The sequence below is a fragment of the Vicugna pacos genome, unplaced genomic scaffold, assembly GCF_048564905.1.
Source record: "Vicugna pacos unplaced genomic scaffold, VicPac4 scaffold_202, whole genome shotgun sequence".
NCBI classification, from domain to species: Eukaryota; Metazoa; Chordata; class Mammalia; order Artiodactyla; family Camelidae; genus Vicugna; species Vicugna pacos.
The window spans coordinates 155,544-161,557 of NW_027328881.1; positions in this window are offsets into that span (position 1 = coordinate 155,544).

Consider the following 6,014-nt stretch of genomic DNA (forward strand, 5'->3'; position numbering starts at 1 on the left):
CAAATATTAGTTGACAAAAAGTTTGTGGGTTCATTTCTGGGCTTTCTATTCTGTTCCATTGGTCCATATGTCAGTTTTTGTACCAATACCAGCTCTTTTGATTACTGTAGCTTTGTAGTATTGTCTGAAGTCTGGGAGAGTTATTCCTCCAGCCTCTTTCTTTCTCTTCAGCAATTCTAGGTCTTTGGTGGTTCCATATAAATTTTACTATGATTTGTTCGAGTTCTGTGAGATATGTCCTGGGTAATTTGATAGGGATTGCATTAAATCTATAGATTGCCTTGGGCAGTATGACCATTTTAACAATATTGATTCTTCCAATCCAGGAGCACGGAATATCTTTCCATTTTTTTAAGTCTTCATTCATTTCCTTACTCAGTGTTTTATAGTTTTCCATGTATAAGTCTTTCACCTCCTTGGTTAGATTAATTCCTAGGCATTCTATTACTTTGGGTGCTATTTTTAAGGGGATTGTTTCTTTACTTTCTTTTTCTGTTGATTCATCATTAGTGTAGAGAAATGTAATTGATTTTTGAACGTTAATCTTGTAACTTGCTAACTTGCTGAATTCTTCAGTTATTTCTAGTAGTTTTCGTGTGGAACTTTTAGGGTTTTCTATATATAGTATCATGTCATCTGCATATAGTGACACTTTTACCTCTTCTTTTCCAATTTGGATCCCTTTTATTTCTCTCTCTTGCCTGATTGCTGTGGCTAGGACTTCCAAGACTATGTTGAATAGGAGTGGTGATAGTGGGCAGCCTTGTCTTGTCCCAGATTTTAGTGGGAAGCTTTTGGGTTTCTCACTGTTGATACTATGCTGGCTGTAGGTTTGTCATATATGGCTTTAATTATGTTGAGCTATGTTCCTTCCCTCTATTCCCACTTTGGTGAGAGTTTTGATCATAAATGGGTGTTGAATTCTATCAAATGCTTTTTTTACATCTATTGAGATGATCATGTGGTTTTGTCCTTCCTCTTGTTGATGTGTTGTATTGCATTGATTGATTTGTGTATGTTGAATCACCCTTGTGTCCCTGGGATGAATCCCACTTGATCATGATGTATGATCTTTCTTATGTGCTGTTGGATTCTGTTTGCTAATATTGTGGTTAGGATTTTTGCATCTATGTTCATCAGTGATATTGGTCTGTAATTCTCTCTTTTGGTGGTGTCTTTGACAGGGTTTGGTATCAGGGTGATGGTGGCTTCATAGAATGAGTTTGGGAGTATTCCCTCCTTTTCAGTCTTCTGGAAGAGTTTGAGAAGGACTGGTATGAGTTCTTTGTATGTTTGGTAGAATTCCCCTGTGAAGCCGTCTGGTCCTGGACTTTTATTTGTGGGGAAGTTTTTTTTATTGCTAATTTGATTCCATTTCTAGTGATTGGTTTGTTCATGCGGTCAGTTTCTTCTTGATTCAGTCTTGGTGGACTGTATGTTTCCAGAAACTTGTCCATCTCCTCTAGGTTATCCATTTTGGTTCCATATATTTTTTCATAATATTCTCATATGATATTCTGTATTTCTATGTTATTTGTTGTTCTTTCTCCATTTTCCTTTCTTATTTTGCTTATCTGTGCTCTCTCCTTTTTCTTCTTTGTGAGTTTGGCCATAGTTTTGTTGATTTTATTTATTCTTTCAAAAAAAGAGCTTTTGGTTTGATTGACTTTTTTCTAATTTTTTAAAATCTCTGTTTTATTTATTTCCTCCCTCGTCTTTATTATTTCCTTCCTTCTGCTGACTTCGGGATTTTTTGCTCTTCTTTTTCTAATTCTTTTAGTTGGTGGGTTAGATTGTTTATTTGAGATAGGTTTTTTTTTTTCTTTTTTCTTTTTTTGAGGAGGGCCTGTATTGCTATAAACTTCCCTCTTGGCACTGCCTTTGCTGTGTCCCATAAATTTTGTGTGGTTGTGTTTTCATTTTCATTTCTCTCAAGGTACTTTTAAAATTTCAACTTTGATTTCTTCATTGAACCATTGTTTTTTAGTAGCATGTTGTTTAATCTCCATGCTTTCCTTTTTTTTCTCCTTTGTTTCTCTATTGTTGATTTCTAGTTTCATGGCATTGTGGTCAGTAAAGATGCTTGAGATAATTTCTATCTTCTTAAAATTGTTGAGGCTTCTTTTGTGCCCAAGTACATGATCAATCCTAGAAAATGCTCCATGTGTACTTGAAAAGAATGTATATCCTATTTTGGGGAGGGTAATGCTCTGAAAATAGCCAAATCTAATTTTTCTATTGTATCATTTAGTTTCTCTGTTGCTTTATTTATTTTCTGTCCAGGAGATCTGTCTAGTGATGTTAATGCGGTATTAAAATTTCCAATAATGATTGTATTCCCATCGATTTCCCCCTTTATCTCTGTTAGTAATTTTTTATGTACTTAGGTGCTACTATATTGGGTGCATATATATTAATGTGTAATATCCTCATCTTGTATTACTACTTTAATCATGATAAAATGTCCTTCTTTATCTTTATGGCCTTTGTATTAAAGTCTATTTTGTCTGAAGTCCGTACTGCTACACCTGCTTTCTTGGCTTTTCCATTTGCATGGAATATCCTTTTCCATCCTTTCACTCTCAATCTATATGTATCCTTCTCCCTACAGAGGGTCTCTTGTATGCAGCATATTGACGATTCTTCTTTTATTATCCAGTTTGCCACTCTACATCTTTCAACTGGAGCATTTAGTCCATTAACATTTACAGTAATTAATGATGTGTGTTTATTGCCATTTTGTATTTATTTTTGCAGTTGATTTGGTATTTCCTCTTTGTTCCTTTCTTCTTCCTTTTGTGGTTTGATAATTTTCCTTTGTATTATCTTGGATTTTATTTAGTTTTTGTGACTCACTTGTAAGTTTTTGGCTTGCGGTTACCCTTTTTTTGTAAGTCTATTAACCCATTACAATAACTGTTTGTATTAAACAGATAGTACTATAAGCTCAAACCCATCCTACCAAGAACACAAAATTTTGAAAAGAAAAAAAATATTTATTTCCTTGCTTTCCTTTCCCACTCTTTATGATTTAGATGTCTTCTTTTACAACTTTGTGTTTATTCTATTTGTAATTCATGGTAGTTATCACCTTTCCAGTCATGATTTTCTCATTTCTGTAGCATTCTGCTTCTTTTCTATTTAGAGTAGACCTGTCAGTATTTCTTTTAGCTTAGGCTTAATGATGCTAAACTCTTCTAGTTTTCTCTTGTCCATGAAGTTCTTCATCTCTCCTGTTCTAAAGTATAACCTTGCTGGATAGAGTGTCCGAGGCTGCATCTTTTTTTTCATTCAAGACTTTGAATGTATCTTAACCACTCCCTTCTGGCCTGTAGTGTTTGTGTAGAGAAATCAGCTGAGAGCCTTATGGGAGTTCCCTTGTAACTCACTCTGTTTTTCTCTTGCTGCCTTTAGGATCATTTCTTTATCCTTTTAACCCTGGCCATCTTGATTATAATATGTCTTGGTGTGGGTCTACTTGGGTTCTTCTGTTTGAGACTCTCTGAACTTCCTGTACTTGGATATTTTGATTCCTTCTTAAGGTTTGGGAAGTTTTCAGTCATGATTTCTTCAAATACCTTTTCAATACCCTTTGTTCTTTCTTCCCCTTTTGGAACCCCTATTATGTGTAGATTGGCAAGCTTTATATTATCCCATAGGTCCCTTATATTGTTTTCATTGGTTTTTGTTTCTCTCTAAGCTGTTCTGATTGGGTGCTTTCTATTGTCCTGCCTTCTAGGTCACTTATTTGTTCCTCTGCATTATCTATCCTGCTTTTGTACAACCTTTAGATCAGCTCTTATCTTAGTAAGTGGGTTTTCCAATGTTACTTGGCTCTTCTTTATAGCTTCAATTTCATTTTTGACATATTTTATATCTCTATACACTCTTAGTTCCTTCAGTACTCGGATCACTTTTTTGAAATCTTTATCTAGTAGGCCATCAGTGTTTATTTCACTGATCATCAGGGAATTTCTCGTGTAATTGGGAGTGGTCCCTCTGCTTCATCTTGCTTATCTCTCTCTGGCATTATTTCTTATGGTGTATCAGTTATCTATTGTGGTCATTAAGGAGTTTATTAATCTATCTAAGCCTATGCAGGAATAAAATTTAAAAAGAATTTTTAAAGAAGAAAGATAAAAAGCTTGAAAAAAGTGTATAATCAACAACAGAAGAACAAGTTGGAGCAATGTAACAATTTGAGTTGAGACGTCTTTTAAAAACCTCAAAAAAAGGAGAAAAGACCCTCCAAAATTTTGAAACTTGAGTATAATCAATAACAGGAGATCAAAACCAAGATAAATGAAACTGAAATTGCAGTGGATTTTGAAAACTAGTAATAATAAAAATAAAAGAAATATTTTAAAGGGATTAAAATGGGAAACATATACAGTTGTTTAAAAATTTAAAAATTCAAAAGGTAATAGAAAATAGAACAGATGAAAAAGAGAAATAGAAATAAAGTTGTTGTGTTCTCATGGAGACCGTATGCTCTTAATGGTTTTATCGAGAGGTCTTTCTGTCCTCTCCCTGCTGCATGAACTGAGCTCGCTGCATTCAGAACCCCTCCGTTGGCCAAGCCCCTGGTCTGTGCTGCTCCCAGTGCAGGTCGGCAAGCAGATCACATCCCCTCCCAAAACTGCAGTCAGGTGCTGCGCTCTTACACAGTGGGCGGGTGGGTTACACCCTTCCTTATGCCACGGTCACATACTGCACTCCTGCCAAGAAGGCAGGTAGCCACCTGCCCTCTCCCAGTGCAGATCACTCCCCTGCTCTGTGCAGCTGCCCGCTCCACCTCGGGTCTGCGCTCCAGGAGACAGCAGAACAGCGCCACCCATGATTTGTGCCCAAACTCAGCTCCTTGTTTGTCTTGGAGGCTTAAGTTCTCAAGAGTTCCCAGGACAGAACTATCCTATCTGCCTTGTGCTATGAACAAGTCTCAGTCTGCCCTTTGAGGCTGCTAAGCCCTTAGGTATGAATTCAGGTTTCAACCACGCCACACCTGGGTGCTAAGCACTGGAGGATATGGAAGCTGTGTCTGAGCACCGCCTCTTGGCTCGACAGATTTTCAGAGGTAGGAGATATTGTACCCTTCCCCTCAGGGCACGTCAGCCATGTTGCTTTTTTTTTTTTTTTTTGTATTTTATGGAGGGCCCAGGTTTTTCTGCCCTGTGTACCCACTAATCCACAGTGTGAAATACCCTATAGTTCCCTGGGATTGCCTCTGTGCAGCCTGCCTGTCCTCCGCCCGGCTCAGGCAGCTTGTCCTGTCCTCCACCTGCCACTTTCCCTCTAGGGCTAGGGGTTGCAGAGAACCTCTGTGCCCATTTAACTTAGTTCTGTTTGTCAAGAGCTATTTCATATAGATCTGGGCCTTGGAGGATCCCCCTCAGTCCCAATGACCTCTCCCTTGGAGAGGGGTAGACCCAGCAAGTGAACGCTATTTCTCCTTTGCAGCTTCCTCCCTGCAGGACTAGTCCCAAGTTATTTTACTTTTACTTTTTTCCTACCATATTTGTGGTGTCTCCGTCTTTTGAAGAAGGCAATGTTCTGTCAGAGTTCAGCAGGTGCTCTGCTTGGCTGGGTGGGTCCATGGATGTGAGTTTTGGTGTATTTGTGGGAGACGGTGAGCTACGAGGATTCCTCTACTCCACCATCTTGGCTGATCCCCCACCCCCCTTTTTTTAAAGCTGTACACTTTATCGAACTGGTCTCAAGTCAGTGTACAGGTAAACCCTGGCTGCCTCCATGCCTCAGCCTACTCTCAAGGGGACCAAAAGCCTTCATACATCTCAAGTTTGGGGACAAAAAAGAGGGGCTGATCATTCAAAATAAAACAAAAGCAAGACTTAATGTAATTTTTTTTTTTGGAGACCATCACTTACACAAAAGCAATGCCATCACCCTCCCCTGTGTGGATTTAGGCAAGGACTGGCCCTTCTCCTTAGAGAAGTGGGGCAGCTTTCAGGAAGGCAAGGGACTTCCTATAACAATGCATCTTACATTCGAAATGA